The sequence below is a fragment of the Coturnix japonica genome, chromosome 16 (assembly GCF_054131305.1).
Source record: "Coturnix japonica strain WE chromosome 16, WE-NBRP24, whole genome shotgun sequence".
In the NCBI taxonomy this organism is placed as follows: Eukaryota; Metazoa; Chordata; class Aves; order Galliformes; family Phasianidae; genus Coturnix; species Coturnix japonica.
This window is the reverse complement of record NC_140678.1, coordinates 14,823,134-14,834,364: the sequence shown is the minus strand read 5'-3', so window position 1 is coordinate 14,834,364 and position 11,231 is coordinate 14,823,134. Positions and strand designations below refer to the sequence as shown.

At 42.6% G+C, this 11,231-nt stretch overlaps 1 pseudogene across 1 annotated transcript; it reads right to left on the bottom strand.

Annotated features, from left to right (window-relative positions):
- Nucleotides 1-1,886: 1,886 nt before the first annotated feature.
- Nucleotides 1,887-11,052, bottom strand: LOC146758283 (hydroxysteroid dehydrogenase-like protein 2; annotated as a pseudogene). Its single transcript, XR_014934916.1, has 12 exons — nt 11,025-11,052; nt 9,063-9,284; nt 8,547-8,645; nt 8,299-8,413; nt 7,674-7,776; nt 6,764-6,863; nt 4,894-5,088; nt 4,293-4,378; nt 3,791-3,806; nt 3,260-3,406; nt 2,574-2,702; nt 1,887-2,199 (listed from the first exon to the last, which is right to left on the bottom strand). The product of XR_014934916.1 is annotated as a hydroxysteroid dehydrogenase-like protein 2 (transcript).
- Nucleotides 11,053-11,231: the final 179 nt, after the last annotated feature.

The following is an 11,231-nucleotide window of genomic DNA, read 5'->3' as shown; positions in this document are numbered from 1 at the left end:
AGCAGAAGCTACTTAGATGCGGGTGCTTAAAGCACATTCCTTCCTCCTATATTCTGAAAGAATACTTAGACCACTCAAGGATATTTCAATACCCTGAGCTTTTCCTGGAAATGCTTGAATATGGCGTAGGCAAACGAGAGATAAAGGAGAATCTTATAGCACAGGCAGATGACTAATGATGGTGCAAGCCATAAAAAAACACAGGACTACTAACAAGGGAATGGAGATCAGCTGAGTAACCAAAAGAACCGGGTTTCAAATATTCATTTTTACACAAATGCAATTGTGATAGAGTAGGTGCATTATTCCGAGGGAAGGCAGAAAGTGAGATAGAGTAAAAGCTCTGCACTGTGCTGGTCACAGCACATTCAGCATTTTGCAAGCAGCTCCCAGCTGCATAGAATTGAGCAACACACCCATGAGCAGCCCACAGCACTGGAGGTGCTGCTGCCCTGCTGTCACCTACAGGTTGTGCTTAACAGTACTACTACATGTGAATACTTATGCTGCAGCTCTCTCCAGCTCCTCCAGATCTGAGCAAGACTGGATCAAAGAAGGGTAAGGTGCCCTGTTTTTTGAGGCAGCAAGGTTTTTTATTCATAGGGGAAAAGAGGTGTAGTCCAACATGAACATGTGCCTCTAAAATCTTTGTCAGTCTTCAAGGGAGGGAGCTGGAATTTCATCTGATTAATTTTTCCCCACTCTCAGTTCTCAGGAGGGTCACCGGCTGAGGAACTGGCAAAACTCTTTTCCCATTTTGTTTTCAACCTTTACCTTTTGTCAGCTCACTCTGCATCTTCTAGATCCCAGCCACCCCCAGTTTCCAAACACACCACCTTCTCACCCATCCTCTGCTCATACATGAGGTACCGCCAGCTGATGTTTATTCAGCTCAGAGAACAGCAGCGTATCTAACGGTCTTTAGTTATTAACACAAAAATCTTACCATGTGCTCACACCAAGACAATCTGGTACCATCACCCTTTCAGGTCATGCAGCAAAGCACTTGTTTGACTGCTTTTGAAAGATTCTTTTTCTTGCACTATCCCCTCAATACTCTTCATCTTATCTAGATGAGAACAAGCCACATCTGCTTACATCTCCTTCCAGATGTAACAGCCCTGGCAATCCTAAGGCATACTTCCTGATTGCACTGCTGCAACCAGCATTACACATACAGTATTGCATAATGTAGCCAAGTGTGGGAACAACCACACAGCCACAGGCAAGCTGTCACCACAAAAGGAAAGTTCGTTCATGTTTTTCATGGCGCTGGGACTGCAGAGTGCATAAGTGAATTCAACATTCTCTGTATTATTACCAGAATTCAACAGGGATGGAACCTTTACAGCACAAATAATTTTGTTTGAGCACAGGCTTTGAAGACTATAAACTATTTGACCATTGCACGAGTTAGAAAATAAATTCTAAGTCTTGAAATATTCTCTACATACTTAGGAGTAAAATGCCCTACATTTTGAGCAGTTCTGTTGGCAACACTGTGAGGTTGCTACCTCTGGCTTTGCACGTGCTCTTGAACCAGGAGGAGGATCTGTGCTCTTGTCCCCTTAGAGAGCATTTGTGCTTTTTCTCATGAGTTTCCATTCTTTCCATGCTAAAGAGGGAAGGTGATGTGCCTGTAAACATGTTGTAGTTTAAACCTTCTGGTGCTGCACGCAGGTGCTGTGGGAGGGATTACCTTGTTTGTGGCAGTCTGGGCTGGGGGTGTGTTTGTGTGAAGATCTGCAAGGTGATATTTGCTCCTCCCAGACTTCTTATGGGACATGCACGCATGCAAGCAAATATGTAAAAGAAAACCCACTTCAGGTGTGTTGCATTGCTCCAAAGGAGTGTAAGAAAGGAAAACACCAGTTACATAATAGAAGTATTCTCAAGAAGGAATTGTTTAATCACAAACACCTTTCAGTCTTAATAAAACTAAATTAGATCTTCTCTAACAGATCAGCATTTTATCCACAGTTGTTATACACACAAAAAAAAAGAGAAAAAAGTAGATTATCGTTTTAAAATGTAGCATTGCTATTATAAAAGAAAGGCTGGATGTTCTGCTGGTACAGCTTCTCCCTCACAGTTTAGCATTAAACTGTGTCAGCATCTTCTCTAGCTTCAATGCTAGTGCCATGTTACCTTTAATCCTTAATTTTCCTGACATGAAGGCCATGGTTGGCTTTAGTTTACCTAAAAAGAAGACACAGAATCATCAGGAAAAGGAAAGGAACTGGAGATTGTGATATCATATAGTAGTTACTTTGCTACCAAGTTCTTCTGTAAAAGCATCAGAAAAGAGGTTCAACAGATTGACTGGATGCTTTCTGAAGCTACACTCTGAAAAGTTCAATAGCTACTGAACAAAGCAGTAGATATTTTTATTATAAAATCATGGACTCACAGAGTGACTTACGTTGGAAGGGAATTTAAAGGCCATGCACTTCCAGCTACAGCTCATCCAATTCCAAGACCACAAAGCTGACCACCTGTCAGCTCATCCATCAACAAGATGTTTCCTGCCACCAGGAGCTGCCTCAGTTCTGCCAAACCCGTTTGTTACTCACCAGTGAACATCTTCACAAAGTCGCCACTCGACATGCTCATCACAACATCAGCTGCTGCAGGAGGCTTCCCAAACCCAGCACTCCCACTGCTGGTTTTCAGGTCAAGGTACCAAGTGCCTCCTTCATCACCTGAGTGGAACAGGGAGAACCTGTGGCAGCACCACAAGGACTGATGTGCCCTGCCCTTTGCTACCCCCGCCTGCTTTTCTCTCCCATCTTCGTGCTAGACATGCTGGAGGTGCTGTGCCAGAAGCTGCCCCGCGCTCTCTGTGCAGACAAGGTCAGCCCCAGCAGATGCCCCACAATGCCACAGTGTCAGGGGACAAGGCAGTGGCTGCTGGTGGAGATGGAGGCAGAAGGGGTTTGGAACAGAACTACCATGCTGACCCTGTGCAGCACGGCCAGCAGGGTGACACAGCAGAAATGAAACACCAGGAAAACACACCACAGTCCCCAAAAGAGCAGCACATGCTGCTGATGCAGAAAGCATCTCCCTGTGACAACAGCAGCAGGGTAAATCCCACATGTGCTGAAGTTGGCTCTGAAAGGCAGCATCTTACAGAGCACACCCAAAGATGTCCCTGTTCCTAGAACAGTTATAAAAGACAAGTATTTACATGTGAAAATACAGACTGACTCTTGCTAGAAAAGTGAGCATTTGAGAATTTTACAAGTGATGGTCTTACCTGACAATTCAAACTGAAAGACGCCCTGCGTGGATTTCACTGTTTCTTTATTGAGTTCTCCCTGAATAACTCTGAATGTTTCTGCAACAGGCCCCGCTGAAGCTGATTCTTTATTAAGCTTGGCTCTACCTGATGCCTGTGAAGCACCTAAAAGAAATAGATGGATTCTCTGTAAAATGCTGGAACGCTCTATCTCACTTATCTTTCTAAGAATATATATGTTTTCAGCAGTTCTTCTGCAAAAGCTTCTAAGGTGTGAATCAATTCACTACTTTAATCAGCAACTTTCTACACTGCAGTGAATGTGCTCATTTAACATTAAGAAAGAGCATTTGCAATTTATAAGGCATGTAATGCTTAGCAGCCCCTAAAAGCCATGCAGAAGGTCAGTGTATCAGGAAATAATTATTCTACTCAGTGAATTGCTACTGTGTTGGAGATCTGGGCAGTTGGCAGTATCAGTTCCTGGCAGAAAAGTCTAAGTGTGCACTCACAAACAGTATTTTCAAGGGAACTGGGCTCTTTTCAAACTTAGCCTCTTTCTTTCCTATATTTGTTTTGGCACTTCTATAAAACATATTCAGTATTCCTATTTGCCCTCCAATAGAAACATCACTATTCTGAAAAAGTGAACCTGATGCTTTTGTAAAAAAACAACTTCTCTATTTCATCTTGTAGACATTCACATCATGTACGACTGTGAGAACTTCATGTAGGAATAGAAGCTTCTCAAGTTCTCACACTGCAAGAAAGATGTAACACTCCTGCAAAATATGCTGATTGCTTGTGATTTTTTTACAGCAATATTTACTCATAATCTTCATGCCACTTAACTCTGGTGGTAAAAAGCAAAAAGGTTGTTCAAAACAAGGTGCTGATTATGAACTGTGAAAGTTGCAGACACTAAAGTCACTTCCATAAATCAAACAGCCCAAATACAATAGATTTTGCCACATAGCTTGAATGTAGTCCAAAAGTAACTTGAAATAGAGGAGGCATTCATTATCATCACAAATAATCGACATGTACATGCAGATGTTGCCCTTCCACGGCCTTCTGATTATGTGGCTGTCATGTCAGTTTCAGCATCCAAGAAGAAGTCAGGCATCAGAGGGTGACCTAAAGGGGAGTTGAACAATAACAGTAAGCCCAAGTAAGGGTGAACAGCACAAACAGGAATCCATTCTGAAGGCAACAGCACCTCAATTTACCAGTAAATGAACTACAGGTTGAAAGAAGACGAGGTGACATGTTTAGGTTCTGGTACATTTAAAATCAGACCCAGAAGCCTCTTACAAATTCAGTCAGAAACATCTGAAGATGAAGAAACACTATCTCACTATTTGGTAAATAGTAATACATGCGCTTGTGGTGCAGGTCTATTTTCTTTTTGCTAATGGGTTTAAAATATATATATATATATATATATATATATATATATATATATATATATATTTATATATTTATATAGGCATTGATTATTAGAGCCTCAGTGGACTATTATGTGCTTTCCCAGAATCCACATTCTCAAACGTGAGGCAAAGCATCTTTTGACTGAGTCAAAGGAATATATCCATATTCCCCATATGGCCTTCCTTCCTTCGCAAGCTTCTCATTTTAAAGATCTCTTTTACCTGGTGCAATTGCATAGACATCAAAATCCTTAACGCCTTCTTCTCTCAGTAGAACTTCATCAATAATGAAGTTTCCAGTGAAAGTTTTCGGCTTTGTTAAAATGCAATATGCAGCATCTGCAATTATGTCAGTTTTTCTGCACTGCTTCTCTATTCCGGATCCTCCCAGCATATCCATAGCAGCTGTATGTATGGCTGGAAAATTCAGAGGACAGGAAATTACAAGTTTAACACTAATGACATCACATACTCATCTCTTTGGCAAATGCATAAACTTTATTCTCCTCTCACATGAAAGTAAATCATGAGAAGACTAAACTGTGAAATACCATCAACCAGCGAAGAATGGTCAACCAGCAAACAATCCTCAAAGTGTAAAGATTCCCTTACTTGAAAAGTATTAAAGGAACCAAAAGAGGAATAAAGGGAAGAACTCCTTGTAATATTCATATTATTCAATGCTTCTATCAATACTTTCCACACAAAGACTTCCTCTGGCTTTATTCAGGACATGAAAAACTAACAGGACAACTATCTTTCTCAAAGTGAATGTGCATCAGCAATTAACATTTTCTGCAGCCATTACCATACTGAAAATCTCAATTTTAGACCCACAATAACTTGTGAGATAACAAAGTGACTCTAAGTTAAAGATGAGAAACCCAATAGCACAAACTCAAACTTTTCCTGGCTTATGCTCCTCTACTTTCACATTACAGCCAATTATTTTTGTTCTAAATATAGCAAAACTATGGGCAAAGACTGATATGAAAAACTATCTACTGTCCTGCAATCTGCACATCCTTCCATCTATTTCATACAAAGTGCTGCTGGTTTTCCATTAATTCATACATACAGCATCTTCCACTTTGACCCTGCAGTACCTCTACTACTCATTCACACTCTTACATCCTTTTGGCAGGCTACCTCTTTCACTTTTAGTTAAATCGAGAGCTCGTAACATCTCACTATCAGCATATTTTCTTGTTTCAAGGAGCTGGATGAACCAATAGAACCATACTAGCACAGTGTCAATCTCCAGCATTGAAGCTGATCACATATATGTGATGTTCTTTAAATTAAAAACTTTGTAATTGTAATGTAGATACTACAGAAGTCACCTCTCTCACTCTCTAAAGTAGTTAACTTTTGTTTTGGCAGATAAACCTTTCAAAACAACATTTTTCTTCCTAGACTGAACATTACAAACTTTTATACTTCAGAACATGAACAGTTTTCATCAAGGAAACACTGATACATACAAATTTTGAAAGCTCACTTACTGCTTCTAATGCTTTCAAGACACTGGTCTCTTTGTTCAGCAGCTACCAAACCTTCAACAGCAGCCCTGGTCCTCACTGACCCATGGACAATAAACTGGAGCTAGTATAAGATGGGCACACCAAGTTATTTTTCTGCTATGCGGCCCTTCAGTGTGCTGTGACTTGCAAGAAGTGTTGGATGGTTGTGTGAAGAAGCAATTGATTTCCCACTCAGCCCAAACTTTTTTTTTTTTTACATCTACAGAGGTACATATCTTGTCAGCTTCATCTATTTCCTGGCAATCTAACTAGCTGGGGATTCTAAATATTAACATAAATGTCCAATACTACTCAGGGATGGTGTGCAAACCAAAGTTTGAGTCATGTTGAAAGGAGCAGTGACAAGACAGGAGAAAAAGCAGAATGTGCTCAGGCTGAAGGCAAGTTTAAGTGAAAATAGGAAGGCAACAGTGAGAACTAGGAAAGAAAGCCAATACCCACGCAACATCTTTGATCACAAAAAAATACACAGAAGTGCTCGGTGTTCTGAATCAGTCCTAAATAAGACCACCTGTATAGGACAAAACACAAAAATTCAAAATAATCACCTGTTTTAGGCCATAAAGCATTGACAGCAACTTCTCCTTTAAATTCTTCTGCCATTCCCAAGACACACATGGACATGCCATATTTAGAAATTGTGTAGGCCAGAAAAAGCACACAAAAATCCCATATTTAGTAGGATACATATTTAGTCTACACATAGAATTTTACTTTTGAAGGATGTAAGTCACGGAAAAATCAACTTTCTGGGGTCAAAGCATCATCTTCCTAGAGTACAGAAACTCTCCCAGCTCCTACCACCCCCTTCAGATACAAACTGACCCTTTTACATGAGTATTGAATTGGGGAGGGAAAAAAAAAAGGAAAAAAGCACGTTGTAAATCCTTTTTGTATACTCTGAGAAGAGGATGTTGCAGAGAAGGAACATGGACCTGCAAGAGGAGTTTAACCATGTTCCAAGTGTTGAAGTTTAAAAGATAATCCACAGGTTTAAGATGAGCAACATATGTTCTAGCCCAAAGACGCAATTGGGGCCTCCTTCACTCCTCAAAGATAATTTCTATTTAAAAAGACAGCAATGAGCTTTATCGCTATCAAATCAAATGTGGAAGCATAGAGAAAAAAAGATTTTGCCTTCCTATCTCTATTGGGAATAGAAAACATGGTGTAGTATTAAGAAATCCTATGAAAAACTCTTAATTCTTACCTGCAGAACCTTCTTGGAAATATAAAGGCCACGCCAGGGGCATGAGATTTGTACTGTGTTTTATCAGAAAACAATTTTCTTTCACCTTTTCTTTCAGTGCAAAACACTCTGAGGAACCATTCCTGTCAGTCTCTTGTGAGCACTAAAAACACAATATCTGGAATTCTTGGCTGGCGCTCCTGCACACGTCATTAGTTACTCACACATTTCTCGACACATAACAGCAAAGGCAATGGATGCTACTTACCACAGTGATTTTTGAACCACGTGGGTTTCATATTCAGAGGTGGGCTGAGGTTCAGGATATGGGGGTTCTTACTTTTCCATAAGTGGGGAAGGCACGCTTTAGACCTGGAAGAGAGGAATCAAGCAAGATAGTCATCTCTTATTTTACAGAACATTTACCACTACAGCAGAGCAGTAGTTTCACTTTCACAAAGGTCCAATGGTGAGCTGAAACCCTTCCCTTGTAATCAAGTATTTAACTGATGAAAAGAACAGAAAAAAACCTGTCCTATCTCACTTATCTCAAGAATAGCATTCATGTCTAACAGCTGGGCTGCATCCTCCAAGCTGTGCAGCAACTTCTACTAAAGCAGATATTCCAGATGTTCGGAAGCAATAGTCTCCTTGTAATAGTTCTGGAAAGGGAGTAAACCATGATGTGCTAACAAGCCAGATTACCAGTGTAGAGAATCATCTAGTCCCATATTTCTTACCTTCTGCTCACATATTTATCTCAGTTTTAAAACCACATTTGAAAAATAATACAGTATATATGCGTTTAGTTATTATTACTCTCTGCACCAAGATCTCAGACAAACTGAGACAGCATTAAACATTTTGTCAAAATGGCTTTGCCTCAGCACTTACGTGAGGTAGGTTCCTCGTACGTTGACATCCATCATAAGATTGACCTTCTTGGTTTCTGTTTCCAAAGTGCCGGTCAAAGAGATGGCGCTTGCATTGTTCACCAAAATATCAATCCCTGGTTTTAAAGTAAGTCACCTCACATTAGCAGTGAAATAAGAAAAAACAGGAGTAAAGCAGGTTAGGCTGTTCTTTCCTCTTCTTCTTCATTGAATAATCTGCTTGGTAGACTCCCCTGCCCCTCAGCATACCTCCAAATGTCTTCACAGCTTTCTCCACGGCACTGATAATTTGCTCTTCTTGCCTCACATTAACGATGCATGGCAATGCCTTTCCTCCAGCTGCTTCAACTGCGTGATTAGAAAAAAGCACACTTAGAATTTGTCTCTCAGACTGCACAAACTGACTACTGAGATTTTCTCATTCAGTGAATGCATTAAAAATTACACCTTTCAAACTCTGACTCTTTCACATACTGCATAATGAATAGGGATGCCACAACAAAATCCTAACACTGAGAATGTACATGGCTCACCACACATTTTAATTAACATAACATTTTTACCTTTATGCACATGTGTATTCATTAACATCAAACTTCAATACCTCACAGAATTCCTGGGAGGCAGGAGAAGCACTTGGGCTCATTCTTTTAAAGCTGAATGGGAGCTAGGAGAGTCAGAGCAGTTTCCCACTCATACGCAAGAACTAAGCAATGACACACACATACAGCCCACAGTCTGAAGCCCACCCTGATTACAACTTACTCTCTTCTGCACCTGTGTAGATAGTCCCAGATAGTTTAGGATGGGGCTCTGCTGTCTTGGCAGCGATCACAATGTTCGCACCATCCCTGGCAGCCTTCAGAGCAATGGCTTTGCCAATTCCCCGGCTCGCACCAGTGATGAAGAGCGTGCAGCCTGCTAGTTTCCTGAAGATGTGAAGGAGGTAGAGGGGAAACAAGAGGGGGAACAAAGCAAAATCTGGAACTCAGTGACTTCTTGCAGTCTTTGGGGACAAAAACAATCACTGCAGTCTTAGCAAGAGGCAACTGCCTTCAACATTTTACAAGGAAAACAAACCCAAAATACAGAATAAATGGATAAAGCTACAGAAAAGCCTTTCACCACCACTGAAGACTTTTTGTACAATAATCCAAGGCTGCCCACAACAGAACTGCTGCATTCTCCAAAAGCAGAAAAGGAGTGACCTCTAAAAACAACAAAACCAACCAATTCTAACGTTTTGATACTCAGTGCAGCTCTCTGTAATTTAATTCTTTTGGCCCTCTGAACACAGAGGACCAGTAGCTCAACACGCTGTAAAGGCAAAGTCCAGGATCACAATCCCAATGCAGGGTGCCAAAGACAAGAGCCAAAAATCAGATTTTCAAAAATGACCATGATTTTCCTTAAGGCTTTCACAGTAAAACTCAGTTTGCAAGTAACTGCATTTAACCCAATAAATCCCCACAAGTCTGTCCAACCAACCAGCAGGCTGACACAGCTGTGCAAACGACTTGTGACTGAGCCCCTGTGTACAAAGGTGTCACACAGAGTGGAAGCACCAGTGAGATAAAAAGGAACTGGGAAAATTGCATGAGCATATCAGCACAGTGTGAGGAGAACCAAAGTTCACCTGCAGCTGAGACTTGCAAGGGAAGCCAGTGGCAACTTGTTTATCTGCTATAATGTGGGTAGGAAGAGCATGAACAAGGAAAAGGCGTTGCTGAGTGGCATGGGTGATTCAGTGAGAGCAGACACTGGTAGTGCCTTGCTTAGGAACATGGTTTACCAGGACATGAGAAACTAGCCATAGATGAGAGGTAATCTTAGAACTTGGAAGGTTGGAAAAGACAATATAGTCCAACCTTCAACCCATCCCCACTATGGCCACTAAACCATGTCCTTCAGTGCCACATCTAAACCCTTCCTGAACATTACCAGGGATGGTGACTTCACCACTTCCCTGGGCAGCATGTTCCAATGCATCATCAATCTCAGTAGGTAAAATCAAGCCTGGTGAACCTGATTGACTTCTGTGATAGAATGAAAGGATTTGAGGCCAAAGTGATAACAGCTGACACCATTCACATTAGCAAGGCTTTCATTACCATCTCTCAAAATACTTTTGTATCCAAGTAAATACATAATAGTCTGGATGGTTGAACAGCCTAAGGGGTAAGAGAAATGTTAACTGGACAGGTTCAGGGAGTTAGAATCATGCAAGTGGGCTCCTTTTGCAGCAGGCACGGCCGCAACCAGGGCAGCCCACAGGCTGCACCGTGGGCGCTTTCTGCACTCGTACAGGATCTCATGACTACTGCTTGCAACACACGGGAACGAATAAGGTCAACGTATGTCCCCGTTCATTAGCAGTGCAGAAATAACGCCGCAGCAGTCACTCAATTCAGATTCCACAGCACACCCACAGCCGCACTTTGCCCTCCGGACGTGCACACAGCTCGGCCCGTGAGCAAACAGCACCGAGCGGGACTCCGGGTCCGACCCAGCCGCTCCGGGGCCACCGTGCCCGGCCGCGGCCTCCACCCCGCGTCCCATCGCCCTCAAGGGGCTGCGGAGCACGCGTCTGTCCCTCCGCCCGGCCCCGGCCCCGGCCCCGGCCCCAGCTCTGCCCCGGCAGCTCCTGTGGCTCGGAGCTCACGGCCCTGCCGAAGGAAGGAGGAAAGCCCAGGTCGCCTTATCCAGTGTTGGGCAGCATGGCGGCACGGCTATGGGGCGGCTGTCGGCTCGGCATGGGACGCGCTCCCCGCTCACACCGCCCTCCGCGCAGCCGCGGCCTGGGGAGCTGGGCAGAGCCAGGGCCGAGCAGGGCGGGATGAGGGGCGGGTGATGGAAGTATCGGGATGAGTTCCCTGTGGGAGTACACCTCGTTCAACCAAGCCAAAGCCTTGCACGTTTTCACTGGCAAAATTA